This window comes from Gigantopelta aegis, chromosome 5 (genome assembly GCF_016097555.1).
Source record: "Gigantopelta aegis isolate Gae_Host chromosome 5, Gae_host_genome, whole genome shotgun sequence".
NCBI lineage: Eukaryota > Metazoa > Mollusca > Gastropoda > Neomphalida > Peltospiridae > Gigantopelta > Gigantopelta aegis.
The window spans coordinates 12,052,356-12,077,788 of record NC_054703.1 but is presented as its reverse complement, the minus strand read 5'-3'; the positions used below and the strand labels follow the sequence as shown (position 1 = coordinate 12,077,788).

The 25,433-nt window shown below is 35.9% G+C and overlaps 1 long non-coding RNA gene across 3 annotated transcripts in view; it reads left to right on the top strand.

Annotated features, from left to right (window-relative positions):
• The first annotated feature begins 1,853 nt into the window (after window positions 1–1,853).
• LOC121373422 overlaps window positions 1,854–25,433 on the top strand; it is a 52,387-nt gene continuing 28,807 nt past the window's right edge. Inside the window, exons 1-3 of one of the 3 annotated variants that reach the window (XR_005958081.1) lie at window positions 1,854–1,917; window positions 6,417–6,492; window positions 21,312–21,369. This is a non-coding gene — a long non-coding RNA (uncharacterized LOC121373422). Of the gene's footprint in view, window positions 1,918–6,416; window positions 6,493–21,311; window positions 21,376–25,433 lie in introns of all 3 variants that reach the window. The other 2 variants (XR_005958080.1, XR_005958079.1) reach the window with 2 other exon arrangements.

Below are 25,433 nucleotides of genomic sequence, written 5' to 3'. Positions count from 1 at the left end.
TTTATATTCTAATTGTAAATTTAGTTATTATGATGCATTAAAAAAAAGTTGTTTCTTTCTCTTCTAATTTAAATAGTAAATTCCATAGCTTTATTACCCACCAACCTCCCTGTCTTGGGAATCTCGGAGAATGTGCCCAAGACAGTCGCGCTTGAACCTTCAGTGGCGCGGCATGAGTCAAGTGGTGGGTTGATTGATTGATTGATAGCGGCCAGGTATAAAACACGCCGCCCCTTGTCAATTAACTCTCCTCTCCCCTCCCCCACCTTTCCTGTCATTGACGGAGGAGCCGGCCAAGGCCGGCTCTTGTGCCCACGACAGGCGTGCGCTACAACAGCTTGTTCTGAATGTGCACGTAAAACCCTATGACATGACTTGACATGTCAATTAACTCAGTAACGGTATTAGTACACACGCGGAATGATGGAAGCTATCATCTACAACGTAGCCTATAGGCCTACTATAAATGAATAAAGAACAGAAGAAAAAAAACCAGAACAGAAATTCAGTAATTAAAAACAAACAGCTAGGCCTCTATTGCTGATTAATATGTGAATTATCGATGTAAAGGTATTTAACGTCAGTCAGGATTGTTGTTGTATTAGAGCGGGAATCTTTGACTACCGTTTGTTATCTATAGGCCTATCGGTGTTTTTGCCAGAAAGAAATGTTTCTGTATGGCGCTATGGAACTGAATGCAACCACAGTCAACAGAGGATATGGAGGGCCTCCCCCAGAAAGAAAATGGGTTACGTTTAGGGTTTGGGTTAGAACAACATATAGTCAGGGCCGTACCCTGACCAAAATCCATGGGGGGGCACTAAATTTTATAAATAATTTTTAACATACTATAAAGATTAAACATTTCTATGCTATTACTGGAGATACATATAAAAAAAAAAAAAGGACAAGATTCTCAGGGGGGCAGCTGCCCCCCCCCCTGCCCCCCCGGAGGGTACGGCCCTGATAGTAATGACAAGAGTAATTAATTTTGTCAAAAGGTTAACTTAAAAAATAATAATCTGGGTATAGCGCCATATCCGTTTTACCCTCTGGTCAGTGGCGTAGAGAGGGTTGTCAGCGTCCGGGGCAAAGCAAGTATATATATACAATGTATACATATTAAGTAATTTCAGTTTGGTTTCACAAAAGAAGAAAAGTAAAAGTGTTTTTGGAAATAACATTTTTTTTTTTTTTTAAATGTGTAAAATTTACAAATCAATCGGCTAAAAAATAAATAACTTGTAGTAAATTTTATAGTATGGAAAAAGGCTCTCTTACTGTCAGCGTAGGCCTACTCGGACTAGGGAATCGGGTGCATGTTAAAAAAAAGAAAAAGTTATTCGGTGCAAATTAGCCCTAGTCTTGTTTGATGATGATATTGATAAAAAGGTAATTTTGAAAAGGCAATTCGGACAGGTGGGAGTGGGGTGGGGGGGGGGGGGGGGTGTTGACACAGGACTTCTGTCACTTTAAAACTAAAAAGACACTTTTTCATTTGTTTGTTGGTTGTTATTTTGTATTTTGGTGGGTGTTTTTTTTTGGGTGTGTGTGTGTGGAGTGTGTTTTTTGAGGGGTGTTATAAAAAATGCGTTAAGGTGTTTTTATAGGGGTGCTTCCCCTTCCCCTTCTTGTTACGGTCATGGAAATATCTTGTGCTGAGTCATTTCAGTTCAATTCCACTCGTTGAATAATTTGTAATGCAATAATCTCATACATTATCATCTTTCGTACTTGTATCTACTTGAAAAGTATTTTACACCAGTTTTTCATATTATTAGGTGGGCCTAGTGGTCAAGCGCGCGAATACATTGCAAATGAACAAAAAGGAATTATGGGATAGGTCTTCACATGTCACAGCCGCCATTGCAAGAGTTGTAAAGTTCGCGGGAAAGTTGATTTCGTAGAAAATAGCAGGTTTGTGTTATATAATTAATCAGAATTGTATAACACCCATATTGCTAAACCCCGAACTAATTATCACCCCAATTAAGAAGTTACGTAATTAAGATTTAAGCACTTTTGACTACATGGGACACTCGAGTTGACAAAGTAGGACACATGGACAGCAGACGTGAAAATCAAAATGGGTCTCGTTTGGAGAAGTGGGGGAAAAAAAGTTTTTATATTCAGTCTTGTGTTTGCAGTTTGATTGTCATTAATGTAAGCTTTGAAAAAATGCGAAATATTGACGAAATGAAATATTTGATATCATTATTACATGTTGTTATTGTGTATAAATAGGTAAAATGTATCCAGGTAAATTGCCAAACGAAAAGTGCTACTAACTCGCCAACTACTGGCAATTCGTCGCTTCTGTGTCGCTGGTGATAGTGCGTCTTTGTTGCCCTTGTTTACATCCTTTCTCCCGGAATATAACTGATACATCCACATTTCTCTTTTTAATATGAGATTTATGCCACCATTGTACAAAGAAAACAAAAACAGTTTATGGCAATAATTTATAAACTTTTAAAAAGTTTGATAATGTTCAATATTTATTTTACTTTTTGAGTGTAGTAAGAAAAGTTTAACCAAAATGAGCAATACATTTTGCAATGATTTTGTGAGGGTGTGTGTGTTGTAGATCAAAACCCTGCCTCTACTCAGTACATTTTGTTTTCTTTTTTTAAATAATAAATGTATTTTCACTACACAATGTAGACTTCTCTGCTAAAATTCCTGCACGTGCCTGATTTGGATCATCATTTATTAAATATTTCTGTATATCATTGTGATTATGAGTCTTGACAACTTTGAAGTTGTATTTCACCGTTTTTACTCGAAAAGTGCATTAAGGAATAAATTATAAAGATTATCTCGAGAACTGTGATTTATCATTCATTCCAACGTCTTGACACATGGTCGGTCTAGGATCGATTCCTGTCGGTGAGCCCTTTGGCCTATTTCTCGTTTCAGCCAGTGCACCATAACTGGTACATATCAAAGGCTATGGTATGTGCTATCCTGTTTGTGGGATGGTGCATATATATATATATATATATAATCCCTTGAGCACTACTAATGAAAAAACTAGCAGGTTTCCTCTCTAAGACTATGTCCAAATTACAAATATTTGATGTAAAATAGCCGGTGGTTAATAAATTTATGTGCTATAGTGGTGTCATTATTTAAAAAAAAAAAAAAAAAAAAAAAAAAATTCTAGCGTCATGACTGCATGCAGTATTTTCATTTAGCACTTGAAAGAAGCCACTATATATATATATATGGAGGTTACAATACAGGCAGGGTTTCCACCAGAGGGTAAAACGGGTATCATATGGTGACCATACCCAAACATTTTTGCAGATTATTTTAAATTTAACTGTTAACCTTTTGACAAAATTAATTACTCTTAATCAATCCTGTATGCTTTTTTTGACCCTAAATCTAACCCATTTTCCATCTGTAGGAGCATGTTCAGCTGAAAAGTCAAAAAAACATTTTTCTTGCACACATCCTTTCAAGGTTTGTATATAATCCACTGGCTTACGCCAGTGGCTTGCTTCAGGGCAGACACGTCGGACCTCAATAATTGTCGATGTTAAAACTGACTGCCGTTTGTAAAATCTTCAGGAGCTGAAAAAAGCTCTCCTGAATTTTTTTTGAAGAGAGTCATTGCTCACCTCAGAAATTAGCATAACTTAATTGTTAAAATGTAAATGTCACCAAATTGAACGGTTCTTCCTTTATCCACCATGTTTAAACTAGTAAGTGTGGTCAACTAGCGACATTCACACGTCCGTTTGACGTCAGGCATAAGTGTATGAAATAAATTTGGCAAACCCTAATTTCCACCTAACAACACACGAACATTTTGTAAGTAAAACTGATAATTAAATATAACAGAGTTACTAGTAAGTAAATAAACAGCAATATAGTTTTATTTTAATTTGCCAGGTTAGCTACAAAAGCAACACACCTTACCCGCCTGTTCTGCAAATTTGTGGTAATTCTGAACACCCTGGCTGATTACAAATAGAAATAATAAAAAGTGTTCCGAATTATTGGAACATTCCGATAGACAGTACGACTTCAAGATATCTCCCCCGACATACCGTGCACTGTATACAGTGCATTCCCCAATTCCTGCTGTTTTGAACACTGCACTCACCTGAAACTAATGTATAATACAATAAACATATTTCTTGATAAGATGATGGCTTCGGTTATTGTTTTTCAATGGAAAAAAACCCTTGGAATTTTGAGTTAAAAAAGTGGTTTTCGGCAAGTATTTTTGCTTGACAACAACAGGGCTAAAAATTTGCGGGAATCTCCGAATCCGATTCGCGCCAGGATTCGTGCAAGCGTAAAACATCCGAATCTATTTGGATTCACGTGAAATATTTCCAAACATTTATTAAATTGAATAATCGGTGAGTAAAAAGTTAACGAATGAATAAAATAAAATAATAGTCTGGTTATCAAGCTTCAGTTTAAACTGGCTTCAAAGGCATAGCATACATTCAAATCTGTGCATGTTCGAGACTAGTCTGGCCAGGAGCCAAGCGGTGGTTGGCCCATTTCTATGAACTAAATTGCCAACGAGGAGAACCGAAAGGAACATGTTTGTTCATTTCTTACATAACAATAGACAGTAATTAAGTGTTCCCAAATTTAGTAATACATCAAACATTTCTGTTAGTTCACTGATATTACGTTCCTAACCTTGAATTACCTGCTCTTTTAATTAATACATCTTTTTGTCAGCTTTGGAAATGTGCTTCAGTAATATCCATACAAACATTAAACCAATGCGCAAAATACATCGGCAAAAGTATGCACTGTTTACGAATAAACAATCTTCGAAAAGTAATGGGCTGCGTTCAGCCAGACCGAGCAGAAAATAAACGTCCGCCAGGTTGGTTTGTGCGGTTCACGATAAACCAAATTGGCCACATTGGAAACAATCAAATTGTTGTTTTTTGTTTTGTGTTTTTTTTTTTTTGCTTTAAAATTGGATAAACTGTTACTGACAAATTGGTTATTCTTTCCAGTAAATAGTAAGGGTTGTTGTTTTTTCAATCCACATACAGTTAGTAGCATATGACACAGAATTCTATATCCTAATGCTGTTGATAAAGTTCTGTGAAAATTTTAGCCCTGAACAATGGCGGCACGTCACAGTAATTTTCAGAGTTGATTATGACAGCTAATTTGATAGTACATTTGATTGTTTTATCAACAACGAAAATCACCAAATATTGGGATATGAATCATAGTATAATAATGCACATAAATACTGGACAGCTGGCCACAAGTGCCCGTAAGTAAACACGACTTTTAAACAAAAATTTTGCCTTATTGTAATCTACATAGATTTATCTAAATATAAAAATGAGAAAAACCAACAAATATAATATGAACTTTGTTATGTATTTATAAAACATTTAAGTGAATATATTAATGTGAATAACAATTATGAACTTGCACCCACTCCATGTGGGTTTTTTTGTCAAAAAATAATCCAGTAGTCTAAAGGTTAAAGGTAAATAATGTTTTGGAAAAAATTAATGATCTGAATTTTCAAGACTGACATGTTCTTAGTCTTATTATTACAACAATCAGGCACATGATTTGTAGGCAAAAAATAAGTTCCGATTGTGATTACTTTAAACATCCAGATTTATTGAGACCAAGCAAAACAATCCAGTTTCTGTCAGTGTAAAACGAGTATGGTGCCATACCCAAATTCTTTTGCAGATTTTATTATAAGTTAACCTTTTGACAAAATTAATGGCTCTTATCACTACTGTATGATTTTTTTTTAACCCTAACCTGTGTTCAATACTGTTGACCACACATGGTACATTTGCATGTTTTCATGGTTTTAAGTTTGATGTGTGTCGTATATTCTAAATTATAACCAATTTAGATTTGTTAGCACTGAATGCAATTTTTGGCAGTTCTGGTTGTTGCAAACACCAATTTTTCTTTAGGGTGCCCTTACGCGGCCCCTGGACCCCGTCCACAGTAAGCTTTTTTGTTCCAACCCCTTTCAGATCCATAGTTATTGAGATATAAATTGCTGTGGATTGGGAGCATCACGAATGGCACAAAAGAAAGTGGCTCTAAAAATCTCAAGTTCTATGCTATAAATGCCGCCGTTAATTTCGAGCCCTGTATAAACAATCCTTGCTGCTAATCGAATGAGGAGCCCATGAAGTGGTGGCAGCGGGTTTCCTCTCAATATCTGTGTGGTCCGATGCCATATATATCCATAAATAAAATATGTTGAATGCCTCCTTATATAAAACATTTCTTTTATTGTACAGTGGCCTGAAAAAAATATCTCAAGTGTGATTTACTAGCAATATTTTTCACGATTCCATCAGACATGGAGACACTGTAAAAAAAAAATCCAGGATAAATTCCTGCAATCTCTTGATACAAATTTTTATTTTTGAATTTTTCAGATCACCATGTACAAGTTTGTCAACCGAAACAAATGACTTTGTTTTGAAGCTAGTATTTACTGCTTCAAACGTTCAGGTAAGATTATACTTGTTTTAATCCGATATTTTCCAACTCCATGATAACCAGGTTGGAACCCTGACAAGCTGGTTTAACTTGGAATCATCTTCATGATTTTGAAAAGCGTATTTTCAGTGCAATCAAAGTATGTGAGGTTTTTAAGATCACATACTTTAAGAATTTGTTAACTATGCAAATTAGATGTAAATTAATCGAGGTCACGGCACTAGGTTTATTGACATTTAAGCAAACATACTTGTGTGTGACATTCCATAATTGACGTATGCATTCATAAGTCATCAAATAAAAACATTTCAATGGCAATTTGACACTGAAAGCTGTCCAGCGTTCAGAATTGTTTTGTTTTTTTAAGCCCTAGTTTGTTTTGATGTAAGGACGTCCAAAATTACGTCATTCGAGTTTGACGTCATTTCCATTCAAAAATACACTGCGCCACATATTCTTACATCATTTGAATATCTAGTGATGGCGGACTGGAATTAAAGTTGCGTGTAGTTTACAAAAACACGTATTAAGCTTGAGATTATATGATAAAGAGATTATTACCCTCGTGTATTTCTGTATCGTCAGTATCATATATTAGGAATAAAAATAATGTATTATACTCGCCAGAGGCTCGCATAATACAATTTTTACTCCTAATATATGATATTGATGATACCGAAAAACACTGATAATAACCTCTGTATCGATCTCATCTGCTATCAAGCTTTTAATTCTGTTACATTTTAATTCTATAATGCTTTGAAATTCATTTCGGAGATCCTGTTTTCTGCTCACTATTCTGAACCCATTCTTCGCCACCTACTGCAGGGCTAACTCTGTCACTCGCCAAATTTGCCAGTTGCAAATTTTAGGAACAATTTGGTGAATTTTATTTTTATTTGGCGTAAAAAATTCAAGTAATTGGTATTTTGTAGGAAAATAACTGGGTTTTGCACCTCTCTTTTTTATAGATAATTTGGCGAAATGTTTTGCTCACCCAGAGCTAGCCCTGCCAGCTGTCTTTATTTCCAGCAGGCTATATTTGTTGTTAGCAGGGCTTTTAGGGGTTTTTTTTGCCTGCTATTTAAAAAAAGAAAGAAAAGCAGGCCATATTTTACTTGTTATTTCGAACCCTGTCCTGTCATACTCACAAAATGTGATATTTCCCTACAAACGTAGATTTTTCATTTATTATGTACGCAGGGTTCATACTAGGAGTAGGAGTCGCAATACGCCTGCCTCATGATAAGATACAATATGTATCATGATACATAGCCCCTATACAATAAATACCACAATACATGGCCCCTCGGTGGTCTCTCCAGTATTCAGGAAAGGGATGGAGGAATCGGTAGAGCTGGTTCCACTTATAGGAAGGGATGGTACCCAAGATTTGCATGGTACAAGTACTTCAAAAATGTCTTGTAAAGGACGATGAACCTGGTTACTCTGGTAGTTCAAAACAATGGCATAACTTGTGATTTTGGATGGCGGCCTAAATAAACAGATGGTGGATATTGCTATCGCTGCCAATGGATGGCGGGTGTATTGGAAATTAGTCTTAAGAGATGGCGGGCCCGCCATTGCTTATGACATGTACGAGACCTCTGCCCCTGATGCGGTATGTATCATGATTCCCGATTCACTGTTTTTCCACATAAAACAAACAGCTGAAACTTGGTGAAATGATTTCAAAATAAAAAATAAACATGATAAAAGAAAAACATTAATCAAACAAAGTTTTGAATGTAGAAATACTGCATAATAGTTATACGGACATAAGCAGTTACATAATATTCTCTCCATTTGACTGTCTTTCCTTGATGAAAATAACTCCAGAGGACAATATTTCAAAATCTTAGGTAACCAGAATATAGTTCTCATAACTGATGAGTTAGGCCTATCTAATGCTAAAACCAGGGCTCGAACTTAAGAAGTTGTCTCCCATGGCAATTGTAAAAGAATTGCCATGGGTGAAACAGCCCACCAATGGCCATTTTGAGCCTGCCAATGACAATTTTTTTTAAATTGATATTTGCAGCAAATAAACATGACTGTAAGACTATTTTGCATTTTAAATGTGCAAATGTTAAATATTGGCAGATGATGTACACCAGAAGTATACATTATGCCATTGTTGAGGGGCCGATACAAGATAATACCTTTTTTGTTCATCAATTAACAACGGATTAGATGTCGCCGTTATATTCTTTTGATATCGGTCTGACACGGAATAATGCCCTGTATTTGGCATCACCGTTCCTGGCGACATAAATAGTAGGCCCTAAATATATAACCAACTACCAAATACACTGAACCATCTATTACCATGTGTCACACTGTCGTACCCTCATTTAAATTTAATTATTTTGATAGTGTGTTTAGATACCAACCAAGAGTTTGCTCAATTATTTTTCCCCGGGGGGAGGGCAAAAACGAAAACGGGACAATGACGATGGATCACACTTGACAAAAGACAAAACGTATGACACGACAAAAAAATGAAAGTTACAACATGATTTAAGTGTGTGTTTTATTTTACTGTTATACTCGTAAATGTGTAATGTTACAAAAATTATATAAAAATCCAGTTATAATTGATCAGGAATTTGGGCTAGTGCTTTATCTTGGTGGGCTAGTGGTTTTCACAAACCCACTAGCCCTGTGGCTAGTGACTTTTCAAAATATTTGTCATACTCTGTGTATACAGTATGTCAACTGACCTGACATCGGGCGAGATGTCTCGCCTGCAGTACTCAGAAGGTTAAAATAGGAATGTATATACATTGTCAAAATAGGAATCAATATTTGTCAAAATAGGAATCAATATTGTATTCAGCAGTAGCTACACAATTTTAAAACATTAAACAGTAGTTGATAATAAATTTTCAATTGATTACAACAATCGCTAATCTAGATTTCCCTGAATAGTATCATGATATATTAGTGTATCGTGACATTTCCTAATTCAAACAGATTTGAAAAGTAAGTTTGTTTTTGTTTGACAGAGATGCCAACTGCTAAAAAAATCCAGTATCGGGGCCATAGCTAGGAATTTTTGTTGGGGGGTGGGGGGGGGGGGGGGGCAACAGAGTAGTTTATAGTCTAAAACTCCTTAAACGCTTAAGAAAAGAATTTTCCGATAATTTTTTCCGGCTTTTTGGGGACCCCTGCTAGCTACAGCCCTGAGTGTGATATGCTATAATGAAAACCAGTAATAACTTTTGCAACAGATAAATATAACTGGATGATTAATATATTTGGCCAAAGTTTCTACTAACGAATTATGTTTTATTTGGCAAGCGTATACGTTTCATCTTTATCACAAATTATAGGTCTATAAAGTACAGTTGAAAAGAAGGCAATTTCTGGCATTTATACTAAAAATTGGATGTAATCTTAGAATACAGTAACTAAAAACTGAATTCCTCATTTCTGTGGCTTTTTCTCTTTTTTTTTTATTCCAACATATAATAGTATAATTTGCGGATTAAGAACCATTGTAAAAGAGTTATAGTAAGATATATTCTATAACAGACATGTAGTTTTACTGTAGGCCAATCCCAGTGTTGTGTACTATAAAACCTTCAAAGAACTTTTCTTTAGTTGTGTTACACTTGCATGCCGTGAATATAGAAAATTGCATGTGAACGTATGCCAGTTAGGAATAGTAATTTTAATTTTTAACTTGAAATAAGAATATAAGCATCCAAATTTAGTATGGATCACATTATCGTACAGCAGTTAATTTTGGGTTTATTGCATTTCGATCCTGTTTTAAATTCTAGTCATTCATAATCCTGTTCAAATTGCCCGACTTATTTGACAACATTCGTTACATTTCGGGTATGTCCGTATACCTTAACTGAAGACGAGCGTTATCTATACTAAAAATAGCACGACCCAGTCTTTTGCAGTTACTATGACGTAGTTATTTTGTGTGTTTTTTTATGCTGCTGTTTATGACATTCGACCATGCTACGCTCAGATATCATTTGCTACGCTCAGATATCATTTGCTATGCTCAGCTTGTCATGAATGCTGCTCTCTCTTGTGGCTAGGGGTTGGCAGCTCTGGTTTAAGGACATCACTAGTTCTCACTGATTTATTAATCGTCAGCTGGCTATTCGACATAATTCGGTAATTTTGACATTTAATTTTAGAGAGGAACCTGCTACATTTTCCCCATTAGTACTTGCAGTAGCAAGGGATCTCTTATGTGCACCATCCCACAGACAGGATAGCACTTGCTACACAGCCTTTGATATATACCAGTCATAGTGCACTGGCTGGAATACAGATTTAAAAAATGCTTGAGTTTGAGTGGTCATAATCAAAAGCCTTTGAATTTATCAAAAGCGATAAAAAGTGCTTTAATTTGGGGGATTCGTGTTGAAATTTTTTGTAATTGCATGTCTACAGATACATGTACATGTGTAAATACCAGGATTTTATTTCTAAAATGTGACTTGACACCCATGTCTTTGACTTTGTATTCTAGTGGTGTTGATAAACATAACAAACTTTTACATTAATGACATCTAAGTAGAGTTGCACATAAATATTTGACTACACTCAACATGAATTTATAATATATGTACAACGTGTTGATATATGCAGGCGAAAAAAAGACCCCAGGTACTTTGTTGTATTGGTGTGTTTATTAAACAAAGGAAGACGAGTACAAAAAAAGGTTGAATATCAATTTGAAAGTCTTTCCTTCAGGTATTTCTACCTGTGTGCCACAAGATCTTTTGTTGATATCCAGGGTGATTTTCTGTAAGCTTTAAGTATGTGTGGTGTTTCATTGTGCAGATTTCCATTACCATTGTACTTTAAGCCTTCTGGGATACGCTAGAGAATGGTGAATGTAAAGCTGTTTGCTGTCAATGCATTGATAATGCTGGAATTATGCAGAGAGTAATAACCCGAATACTGAATAAGTTTTTTTTAAGGACATGTACATGTAACTAGTACAACTTTTAATCTTATATATCATTTAATATTGGCAGCCAAAATAACATTACTGTACATTTATTTACACACCAGAATTAAAAATGTAAAAACTACTGAAGGTACCAAATCAGTTGCAAACCTCTCAGTCTTTATACATGTGTGCATACAGATTCAAACTAAGCTATATATAAACCAAGAGGCCACAAGAATATATATTGGGGTATTTCTTGTTCCTGCCAGTGCTCCACAACTGGTGTAACAAAGGCTGTGGTATGTACTATCCTGTGAGGGATTGTGCATCTACAAGATCCCTAGCTGCTAATCGAAAAGAGTAGCCCATGAAGTGACGACAGTGGGTTTCCTCTCTATATTGGTGTGGTCCTTAACCATGTCTGACGCCATATAACTAAATAAAATGTGTTGAGTGTGTCGTTAAATAAAACATTTCCTTCCTTCCTTCATATAACCGTAAATAAAATGTGTTGAGTTAAATAAAACAATTCCTGTCCTTCCCAAGTCAGTAAAATTACTTCTTGATTTCTACAAGGAAAGGATATCCTTTTACGGTGTATACTACCAAATCAAATCCCATAGACGACAATAGTAACATGTGGCTAAAACTCCTACCTGCAGCGTATCAATCGACATAAACACCACGGATATAAATACTACCACCCCTCACACTTAAGTGAATCAGAAAAAATTGGGGGTGAAGCTGCTCGTTTCTGAGATAATGGGTAGCGTCTGTGACTACCCTAGTTCCGCATACTCACATTTATAACCAATCACAGGACTTGAGTTGTTCTCTTCTCTATCAAAAGTTGGGTGCACCTCGAACTTTGACCCAGCCGGAAGTTATTTGGTTTAGTACTACCTATACTGATAACATACATTTTTCAAAAAGTGTCCAGCTATGTGTCTTTATGACAACCAGGATCTGGTGTATTCTAACATAAACTGACAATCTCACAGAAACTCTTGTTTCTACAGTGCAACCTAATATAATGTACACCTCAAAAGGCAATATATATATATTGCATGTAGTTTTGTACAAATGCAATATGTCATATTAAACAACAAAATGTTTTAAAATAAAACTCCTGAAGATATTTACTTTCAGTTGGGTGTGTGTACTCAGGTATATATATGTAGAGACAACAAAGATAGTCAGAGTACCTCTACCCCTTTAAAGAATTTCATTAAAACACATGCACTTGATTTACCCCTAGATTATGAAGACCTTAACAGGCTCATCAAAGAAATATCAGTATTAAAAAAATACACTGTCTGAGGAAGGAAACACAAACATGACTGTACCTGTATGAAGTAATGACTTAATGTCCTGAACATTAGTGTTGGGAAGAAATCCTGTATGCTGGGTGTGGGTGTCTTCAAGTTACCAGGTGTGGGAATTTCAAATCCATCGTCCATGCTGATTTTCATAATGAACCATCAAAACCATTGGCAGCCACCAATATTCCTGACTATATTTTATTTATAGACTACTGTAGTTGGAGATTTTAATAGTTGTCATATCTGGAATTATCATGCAGCTTTCACACATTATTTTTGATTAATTACTGAAAAAATTACCCGAACATCTATTTTCTTGCATTATTCTCTAATCCGGATGAATACAATATGTATATTGGAAGTATTCCTACAATCTGTAATCTGCATTTTATTTAGCTGTAACATTAGGTAATACAGCTTTAAAGGAGAGGACAATTAAGGCATTTGGCCTGGTATGCATATTCAGCGATATATAATGCACATTATTGCTTAATATCAACACGTATAATCGTATAGTTAATTAATAAAACGGTTAAATGTGACGACTATTATATATAACGGGCGCAGCCATTTTGTACCATCTCCGTGAGTACGCCCTCTGGCGAGCTGGTAGTTACGTAATACTTAACGCGTCACGTCAGGAATGAGCCTTAGAACTAGAGAAACACAATCTACCTGGTTTTTGCGGGATGATAAATAGTCATACATTTCAATGTTCTGTAATAATACACATCTCAGTAAGCCAACAGTAAGTATATCCAGCACTATATATATTATTTTTCAATACAAAATAAAATACCATTGTCAGAGTGGCTACACAACAAGTCGAAACAATTAACAATGTTTTGCCCATGCATTAACCTACGTACTGAAATGATACACGGAGTGTTTTCTTAGTTAATTGGTCTATGCTGTTAGTTGCTTCTACCTTTGATTCCTGATTGGCAGGTGTGTATTTGATTGGTAACCAGACGAGCCAATTAATTGACACGGTCTATACACAAAAATACATACCGGTATTGTGGAATATTACCTGTCGCCCCTAAAATTGTAATGGACATGGTTTATTACTGTAAATAGTTCTGTAAAACTATTGATTAAGTAGATTTTTCCATCTAAAAACACAGAACTGACCAATTACGTAGTCCCAAAGAAAAGAAAATGATCACTTGGGTATTGTGGGTTGTCGTTTTTGCTCCAACGTAGCATATCAATAGGCGTAATAGTGTAAATTTTTCCTTTGGATTATTAAACAGAGAAAAACACTATAACCCCATTTTTTTCCGTTAATGCAACTTGAAATATATTTAGTTAAACAGTTTATTATATTATTACGTCATTTATGCTGTTTTACAAGTCAGGTTGATCAAAGAGAAGCGCCTTGTCGAAAATTACTGCTTTTGTTTACACTGTACATACAGGATTTGGTTAGGAGCTGACGTCACTTTGCCCCAAGCTATCCCACCAGATGTCATAAAAACGAAACAAAATGGCTGCCCCCAGTTAGCAGGAATAATCATGGTTTTTATTAACTCTAAAATTACGCGTTTTTCATTTGCTAAAGTGTCAGTATGTGTTGGTGGTCCGGGTATGCATCTTTCCAACACATAAGGCTCTTGTTGGAGTTGACCCTACCTTTAACAATAAAATAAATTATCAACTTAAAAAATTGGTTCTGAATCTAGCATAAACTCAAAATGCTCTTCATGAGAGCTAACTAAGTGATTGTTAAGAAGAAGAAAATGATCTGGAGATCTAAGTATATGTTTAACAACCTTATTGTTATGTATAAAATAAGAACAGAAGGCACATGCAATAGTGACAACAAATTTAATTATGTTTTTGGTAAAGTTTTTCTTCAAATTTACTTTAAATTTTGCATAAAACTACAAATTTGTCTAAAATATAACTTAGCACCCTATAAATATGTCAAAATGACAATAAAAATCAAGTTCTTTACAAATTTGAGATCACAGGACTTGTGCTATTCACTTCTCTATCAAAAGTTGGGTGCACCTCGAACTTTGACCCAGCCGGAAGTTATTTGGTTTAGTACTACCTTTAAACCATTTAAAACTTTGGAGTTGTACGATAACAGGTTATTTATAAATGTTGGTGGTTGCCGTAATGATGTTGTGACGGCCATTGGTTTAAAAATGTAAATTCAGTCTTTCTTCTTTTTTTTCTTTTTTACTTAGTTGATCAGTCCATTTTTTAGGGCTCGCGAACCCTGGAACAAATTTCAGCCATTATGTAAAGACATGTATACAGAGTATTTCCTTGAAAATTATTAAATGTGCTTACTTTAAGGGATATATCATTAGCCAAAGACTAAATTATATTGTAGCCACTTTGTATAAAAATTAGTAATTGGCTAATGAACAGGGTGAGCCCTGCGTTTTATTGTTTATGATCAATAACTCAAATTAATTTAATTATTTCCGTACAATATTCAAATCAGTTTACTAAGGTGTGATTAAGATGTCACACTAATATTGCTTACACAACCTGCTGTAATTGTGTGAGCTAGATTTTTGCCGATTACCCGTATAGCTGCTGTATTATGTTCTGTGTATTGTCGTTCAATCAGATATTAACGGTTATCTTGGCTAATTCCCACCAAGCCTCCATGAAACTGCCTGCTGCTTACCCCCGTTCTATTGTTGGCAAGGTGGTTCCAGTCACTGAACAGAACAATTTGTATTACCAGTCCAAAAGAACCCAGCAAACTTGTTTGTATTTTGATGCCCTTTTAACTGGCCTCTGTGGTGTAGTGGTTAAAAAAAACTTTATTATTACACATGTCATATTGCTCATTGGAGATATTGCTCATGTCATAACAATCACTCAATATCTAACTAGTGTAATATTGGCGTGACGTGAGCATGACGTAGATCACTTGCTGACCCAATTCGCAGAAAAATAACATGTAGTAGGTCCTGACATCTGCGTACTTCTGCGTTTCGGATTGTTTGCAGTTGGTTTGTAATAAATAAAATACTAAACGAGATTGCCTGTCATACCATTTTTATGAAATGAGTGAACAGGTTTGGTATCTGACTCTTTCGCTTGTCTAGTATTCTATATTTATCCACATGGTTCAACATAACAAGTTAATAATAATCATACGAAGCACACGTGTATGTAATGAAAAATGTAATGACGTAATTTTGGGAAGCAACATCAAAACATGTCATTGCTTCTCCAGTCCTAGCTCAGACTGCATTTGAAATATGACGTCATTTCGTCGTCTCCTTCTAGTTGTGGCTGAAACATTTTGAGTTGGGTCTTATCATTCATAAAACCCCCCAATAATATGGATAATAAAAAATTTATAACACTCGCTTGTGATTCGTACTGATTTTACGAAACTCGTGTTAGGATTCATGCATTACCCTCGCTCTCACTTGGGCAATGCAAAAATCCTGAGTTATTTCGTAAAATCAGTATGGAAGCACAAGCTCGTATAATAATCTCTATTTATTAATGATTAGAAAATCAATGTGCTCTTGTGGTGTTAAACAAAACAAACTAACTCATTAATCATCGGCTGTTGGATGTCTATTTGGTAATTTTGACGTATCGTCTTAGAAAGGAAACCTGCTACATTTTTTTTTCTTAGTAGCAAGGGATCTTTTATATGCATTATCCTGCAGACAGGGTAGCACATACCACAGTTTGATATACCAGTTGTGGTGCACTGGCTGCAACAAGAAATAGCCCAATCAGCCCACCTGAGCTATGGTATGTGCTATCCTGTCAGTGGGATGGTGCATATAAATGATCCCTTGCTACTGATGGAAAAATGTTGCGGGTTTCCTCTCGTGGATATGACTCAAAATTACTAAATATTTAACATCCAGTAGTCGGTGTTTTTGCCAGAAAGAAGATTTTGGGTATGGGAATTGAATGCAACCACAGTTAATGGGGTATGGGAGGCCTGCACCATTAAGAAAATGGGTTATGGTTAGGGTTAGGGTTAAGACAATCATACAGTAATGAGAGTAATTAATTTTGTCAAAACTTAACTTTAAAAAAAAAAAAAAAAAACCCTGTAAAAATATCTGGGTATGGTGCCATATCCATTTTACCCTCTGGCAGAAACCCTGCACAGGTATTACATTTCAGTAATACGCTTACGGTATATATTGACAGCCATTGTCATAATTGTATCTGATATCCTGTCGGTCATAAAGTGTACATATATAATATATGTACCTTGCTGCTACTGGATAATTAAAAGTATTTGTGGCTGCAAGTTTCTTTTCCTCGGTGGCGTCGTGGCAGGCCATTGGTCTACAAGCTGGTAGGAACTGGGTTCGGATCCCAGTCGAGGCATGGGATATTTAATCCAGATACCGACTGCAAACCCTGAGTGAGTGTTCTGCAAGGCTCAGTGGGTAGGTGTAAACCACTTGCACCGACCAGTGATCCATAACTGGTTCATCAAAGGTGTTGGTTTGTGCTATCCTGCCTGTGGGAAGCGCAAATAAACGATCCCTTGCTGCTAATCGGAAGAGTAGCCAATGTAGTGACAACAGCGGGTTTCCTCTCTCAATATCTGTGTGGTCCTTAACCATATGTCTGACGCCATATAACTGTAAATAAAATGTGTTGAGTGCGTCGTTAAATAAAACATTTCTTTCTTTTCTATTCTGCGTATTCAGATAATTACCATACAGTTAATACCCAAAAGCCTTTGATTAAATAAGGGGTGGGATTTAGCTCAGTCGGTTGAGAGCTTGCTTGATGTGCTTGCATTGCATGATCTGACCACTTCTATGGTTCCATTCAACTATTGGTGTTTTTTTCTCATTCCAACCAGTGCACCACAACTGGCCATATAAAAGATCCTTTGCTTCATTAGGAAAAATGTAGCGGGTTTCATCTAATGACTACGTGTCAGAATTATCAAATTTTTTACATCAGTAGCTGATGATTAATTAATGAACGTGCTCTAGTGATGTCATTAAACAAAACAAAATAATTATTCTGTGTATCTGTTGTGGTAATTGCCATACAGTTAATATCTAAAAGCCTTTGATTAAACAGTGTGCTGGGGTGTCATTTAAAAGAGAAATAATACACATAACAGGGTTTCTGCCAGAGGGTAAAACGGGTATGGCACCATACCCAAATTATAATTTTTTAAGTTAACATTTTGACAAAATTAATGATTCTTATCATTATTGTATGATTTTCTTAACCCTAACCCTAAATGTAACCCATTTTCTTTGTTGGGGAGGCCCCCCTTACCCCCTGTTGACTGACTGACTGGCAGCGGGTTTCCTCTCTCAATATCTGTGTGGTCCTTAACCATATGTCCGACGCCATATAACCGTAAATAAAATGTGTTGAGTGTGTCGTTAAATAAAATATTTCTTTCTTTCTTGGTTACATGCCTGCTCATGTAGTGCTCCAACATTTTACCAGGGTCCTCCGAGGCAAGCCTAAACAGGCTTAAGGCTATCAATCACTGTGGTGCTTCAATACTTGCTTTCTAAGAGTGAACTGGCTTTGATAACGATCTTTGTGACTGGACACTAAATGTTCTTTAACTAATACAATTTTTTTTTGTTGATACGACTCGTACCTCTGTAGGTATGTATGCCATCTGTAATCCTATCTTTAGAGTGGGAAATGCAATTGTAAAGTTGTATACATTTTTTTTTTTTTTTGGTATTCAGTACAATACTGCATATTGATGTGTTTTCCAATGACTAGTCCAGCTATTAAATAAATGTTATTCTTTGCCTGTAACCCGAACAACTTTAAGATGGCACACACGAATTTAGGTGTGATGTCATTTGCACACTAGAAAAAAAGGGGGAGGAAAAAAACTGATGAAAGTCATGGTATACTACATTAGCTGTGAACTCTAGATAACACTCAACACTAATAAGAAAGAAAGAAATGGTTTTATTTAACGACGCACTCAACACATTTCATTTACGGTCTCACAGACAGGGTAGTACATACTACAGCCTTCAATATACCAGTCGTGGTGCACTGGCTGGAACGAGAAATTGCCCAATGGGCCCACCAACGGAAATCGATCCCAGATCGACTGTACATCGAGCGGGCGCTTTACCACTGGGCTACGTTTTTCCCCTTTTAACACTGATAAAACACAGTCTAAGCACTGGATTTGGGGTGGTTGTTGGCTAGGTGTTGGTGGTCGGGTTAGAATACTGCCGGAATAGTTAAATGATATAATCTATATATTTTGGGATTCCATTTGATAATCTGTTGAGTGTCGTTAAATAAAACATTTTCTTCCTCCTTCCATTTCATAGTCATACTCTTCTGACAAACAATATGGGTGTAATGGAAGCACAGAATCCTGCTAAAATATGCAAAAAAAACCTTTAAAGGCCATGGTATGTGCTATCCTGTCTGTGGGAAAGTGCATGTAAAAGATCCCTAGCTGCATTAGAACAAAATGTAGCGGGTTTCCTCTGTTGACTACGTGTCAGAATTACCAAATGTTTGACATCCAATCAATGTGCTCTAGTGGTGTCATTGGAATACGAATAAAGAAGCCTGGAGTACTAGTTAAGTAGTCGACAACAATTTTTGCCGTCTGAAAATGAAACGGTTTAATAATTACTGGTTGCCAGCTAAAAACAAGAACCGAAGGCTTATGTGATCAAACAGTTTTGTTACTTTAACAGGTTGAGTATCAGTCCAGCATTAACACAATTAATTGTATCCTTTGATACCAAAGTGTCATTTGATTGATACAAACGTCTTTATCAGAAATAAACTTTCAAACAGTTTCCTTTCTACACCGTAGCCATACATCACGACGTCTCCAGGTTCCAGGTAACAACAATGGAGATTAGTCTGTTACAATTCAGTATTATTCACTTGAGTGGCAGTACAGATTCGTTATCAAAATAAGATTGTGATATTCAGGATGTTTTTGTTGTGTATATAGGATATTGGTGTATAAATGACTTAACACATTTTTGTCAAGTTTTGGCTTGTATATATGTACAAAAAAAATATTTTTGTTAGAAGTTATAACATATTTGATTCACCTTGAAAAGTTCTGAAATTGGTTCAGATTTTTGTATTAAATAGGCTATAGATGGTGGGGGGTTTTTTGGGGGGAGGGGGGGGTTGTGCTGTAGTGTCGTTAAAAATTAATTCATTCAATGTATTAAATTTTATTTATACACAATATATTTTTTACTATGCTGCAAGCAGCTGTCTTCCATTCTACTTTTATTGTTACACAGGGTTCATGAATACAGATTTGAAAAGTGCTTGAATTGTCATTGAGTTGTCAATCAAATTCCCTTGGAATTTGTCAGGGGCGGGATGTAGCCCAGTGGTACAGTGTTTGCTCGAGGCACGGTCAGTGTGGGATCGATCCCATCGGTGGGCCCACCTGGCTATTTCTCGTTCCAGCTAGTGCACCATGACTGGTACATCAAAACCCATGGTATGTGCTATCCTGTTTTGGGATGGTGCATATATAAAAGATCACTTGCAACTAATAGAAAAATATAGCAAGTTTCCGAGCTCTAAAACTAGAATTATCAAACGTTTGATATCTGATAGCCGATGATTAATAAATGAATGTGCTCTAGTGGTGTTGTTAAACAAAACAAACTTACCTTTTGATTCAAAAGTATTCTCGGAATGCTTGTTGATTAGGGGATAATACAGTTGTATTTGACCATTTTTGGATGTTCATGCTGGTTATACAGTCCCATGATACTGAGTTTTACTGGTGACGCAGAGCGGAGAGGGTAAAACATATTTGTCCCATTCTAATTCAGTAAATGTATTTTCTTTTTAAATATCGTTTAAATAGTAATTTTTCAAAATGAACACATCGTTAGCAAAAACCTGGTCACTACTATCGTGTTTAAAGTCATCCGCCGTATAAAATAATTATAGTGCAAGCAGACTAAAAAATATGTTTTTACATGTAATATGACTGCTGCTCCTAATATCGTTTTTATATTTTATTGTTTTATACTAACTAACCATTATTACAATTTCATTTTATTCCGAATACTCGTCACGACAACTGGTGCTCGATAACAAAAATTCAAGGTTCATAATTCGGCATAGTTGCTGTCACTTACTTCAACATTCCTGTGAGTGTCGCACACACGACATCACATAAACGTTTTTAAACAGCATTTACGTCATAAAATTTAGAGGAGCGTGCATTTTGCTTCAGAAATAGATTTAACGTTGGTATTTTAAAAGTACATCCAACTAAATAAGAGAAAAGTAGCCCAACTCAACAAGAGAAAAGTAGCCCAACTAAACAAGAGAGAAGTAGCCCAACTCGACCAGAGAAAAGTAGCCCAACTAAACAGAAGTAGCCCAACTAAACAGAAGTAACAAGACAAAAGTAGCCCAACTAAACAGAGAAGTAGCCCAACTAAACAGAGAAGTAGCCCAACTAAACAGAGAAGTAGGCTCTTGGATAATCCCCCTAATTTCTGACAGGTACATGCTCATTATACTGCTGCAAATGGATGTGGTTAGCCAATCAAATTTCGCGTTATTTGCAGAGTGAATTAGATTATTGAATTTTAGTTTTTATTTTGCTTCAGATATCTGCAATCTAACCAGTGTCTACATCTGCAACATTGAATGTGACATGGTGTGGAGGTACAAGTATGTGTTTTTCACATAGAATAGTATTATATTATGCTCCTTTTCACTAGATATTATTTTTACGAAATGAGTGAACTTCATATGGTATCTGACCAAAAAAAATAATCAAGTATTGTGGGAAGTGCATGATTTTCGTAAAAATCATATCTATTTGCATCTTTCCTTAAACAGAATGTAGAGGGGAGCAGGAGTGATCACTCCTTTCCTTTTGAAGACCAGATCAATGTGCTTTTGTGGCATCGTTAAAACACAGCAAACTTTAACCTTTGCTGCAGTTTGGTAGAAGTAACTATCCCTGTCTTCGGAAAAAGGTATGCAAAGATCATATGCTGCAATTTGCTTGTAGCAGCTTCAGGGTTTCTGCTAGAGGGTAAAACAGGTATGGCGCCATACCCACATTTTTTTTGCAGATTTAAAGTAAATTTTTGGACAAAATTAATTACTCTTATTATTACTGTATGATTTTCTTTCAGGGGGAGGTCCCCCATACCCCATGTTGATAGATTGCATTCAATTCCATAGCGACATACTCAAAACTTTCTTTGCAACAGAAACACTCTGCTTATGTGGCAGAAATGTATTTTATTTCTGAATATAGATAATAATCAGTCTTGGACAAACATTCATTTCTTTCCTTAGCTTATTACCGTTTCCTTCAGTCGCCTTATATATAGACTTTTGTGTGTGTGTGTATATTTCTATTTTCAGTGTAGTATTCTCACCTTGTTTAGTAAGGTGTGCAAATGAATGGACCTGTGCCAAAGTCAGATTGGTCTTCTATTATTCTTCGGGTCCTGTATACCATACTGTGTGCTGCATATCTAAAGTCCCCTGATTAACACAGACGCAAACACTAAAGTATCTTGAATGGCCGCCTTTTCTTCCCGCTAAATGTTAACCAGTATTGACATAGTATTTGTTCATGTTGTATATATACACACATTTCGGGCATGTTCTATAAACCGTGGTAAGAAAACGAACGAAGCAAGCCCTTGTCGACTTCACAATGGCAATGAGTAACCTCAACAAGTGGTGGTCAGTTAACTCTATGCACTTGACACTCATTTGCTGTATTCTCTTCTCACCTGTTAGTTGGAATATATATATTACATGTACTTTGAAAGCTTCGTTGAACTGGTTTTGAGGTAAGCTTGTAATTTTTGAAATTACATTTCCTAGAATTTGTGTTGAATGTTTTAATTCCTTGATTTTTTTTTTTTTTAATCAAAGTCAGTCGGAATATATATTACTTTGAAAGCTCCACTGAACCGGTTTTGGGGTAAACTTGTTATTTAGAAATTACATTTCCTAGAATCTGTGCAGAATGTTTAATTCATTAAAAGTGTTTATGCCAGAAAGAAAGTTTTGGGTATGGCACTATGGAACTAAATGCAACCATAGTCAACATGGTGTGTGGGGGGCCTCCCCCAAAAAGAAAAAAGGTTAAGTTTAGGGTTAGGATTTAGAATATCATACAGTAATGATAAGAGTCATTAATTTTGTCAAAAGGTTAACTTAAAAAAAATTAAATCATCAAAAAAATTGGGTATGGCACCATACCTGTTTTACCCTCTGGCAATAACCCTGATTAATTATATTTCTAATTTAAGTAAATCATTGATTGTGTTTATAATTAAAGAAAATAAATAATTTAATCTTGCTGATATCTCAGAATGTCTGACAATTAATTTTATATTTGATTACTATAAAGTATAATAATTAACAGTTCTAAGGTGCCATGCACTTGAACTAGAACTTTCCATACAACATGGGACAACATTGACTAAATGCAGAAGCAAATTGCAAGGACTACTGGCATTAATGTGTGTATGGTTTTTATATATTCCGATCAAAACCATTTTAAAATGGAACTTAAAACCACTTTTTTAGGAGAGAGGCCTACTGTAAGTTGGATAGCTTGTGCCCAATCCTTTTGTACATTATATATATATGCAATAAAATGCATTTTGGTCAAAAGCGTGTACTGATACTTAACTTTTTGGGGCGAGACGTAGCCCAGTGCTAAAAGCGTTCGCTTGATGCGAGGTCAGTTTGGGATTGATCCCTGTCAGTGGGCCCATTGGGCTATTTCTTATTCCAGCCAGTGCTCCACAACTGGTGTAACAAAGGTTGTATGTACTATCCTGTCTGGGATGATGCATATAAAAGATCCCTTGCTGCTAATCGAAAAGGCTAGCCCATGAAGTGGCGACAGCGGGTTTCCTCTCTCAATATCTGTGTGGTCCTTAACCATATGTCTGATGCCATATAACCATAAATAAAATGTGTTGAGTGCCTCGTTTAAATAAAACATTTCTTTCCTTCCTTCTTTTATATACACTTTCTTACAGACAGAACAGGACAGTACATACGATGACTCTCTCAATACTCCCTCAATGTCTTTGTGGTCCATAACCATATGTCTGACGCCATATATCCATAAATAAAATGTGTTGAGTGTGTCGTTAAATAAAACATTTCCTTCCTTTCCTTAAACATATGTCTGACGCCATATGTAACCATTTCCTTCCTTTCCTTAAACATATGTCTGACGCCATATAACCGTAAATAAAATGTGTTGAGTGTGTCGTTAAATAAAACATTTCCTTCCTTCCTTCCTTCTAAGTAACGGTATTGATTAGTGTCTGCACTTGCTGTGATCTGTAGTGCTCCGTTGAGGAGCTTTATATTAGCTATTGTCTTACTGTTTGAACAAAGTTTGGCTAAAAGTTTTCAAGTACTGTACTAATATAAACAGGTGAAAACCGGGGTATTAACTTGCATGGAAATAGGGCGCGATTTATCTCAGTTGGTAGAGCAGACATCTGAAGTGTTTGGGTGGTAGGATCAATCCCTCCTCTGCACACCCACTGATTTTTTCCCCATCCCAATCAGTGTGTGTCTGACTGGTAAGTTAAACCCTTCAAAACTGGACCCTCTGTAAACGAGAGTTCCCTCAAAATCTGGTGTTTTTCATGTAGGTTTCTGCCAGAAAATACTTTGGGATTATAGTAAAAACAAAACAGATATAATTTAAGTGCCTAATTCACTAAACTCTCGCAACTTTGCAATCTCGCCAGTGTTCTCGCTGGGTGAAAATTAAAGGAGGGCGGCCGGTTGGCACCACACCCTTCAAAAAACAAAAAAAAAAAAAAAAAACCCACCAAAAAACGAAAAGCAAAACAAAAAAAGGCGGGGGGGGGGGTAGTTTGGTTATCATATTGTTGTGTGTTGGTAGACTTTGAGAAAAGACATACTCCTTATTTTGCCTACGAAAAAGGGCAAAGGGGTTTATAAAAAGACTCTTTTAATTGAACCGAAGATGATATCGGTCTGACATTCACGGGCAGTTCCGGTTTTGCTGGACCGATCAAAGTTTTAATATTATTATTTTAATAAAGATTTCAAGATATACGAAAAACAATAAAGATGTTGGTAAAGTGATCTCCTAATGTCAGATACATTTTTGTTATTTCAATCTTCATCGAATGAATCGATCGCTGTGATAAAATATTATCGCCAGCTGATAAAAAGCTTCGTTTTTGTAAAGGCGGTGTATATATTATTTGGCGCTCAAGATAAATGATTTTAATGATAAACACTACCACTTCCGTTGTTTTTATAAGCGTTCATATCCCCTCAAAATTAAAAGTTTACAATATTTTATAAAGAACTGCTGAATAAACAGAATAACAGAAAGTAAAAATCATCAGTTTCAACCAATTATATCTGCAACTGAGGACAAAATATCAAACGATAGTTAGTGGAAACAAAAGACTGAATGACCGTTCTGATCACGTGACAAATTTGGCGCCAAATAAGGGGGGTTTTTTCAATCGGAGATTGCCGAATCTGCAAAAAATAAAATGTTTTCATTGCTTACATAAAATATAACTTTTATTGTGTCTATCAAACATAGAAATGGATACAGATATTGGACAAAATAGAGGCTGTTAAAAATACTGTTAAATTACGTTACGGTAACTGTCGTAAATGTTTCGTCAGTTGCTTTTTCGTACACAACGCGGCACGCGGCTTGTTTCCTTTGATGTCCAGTG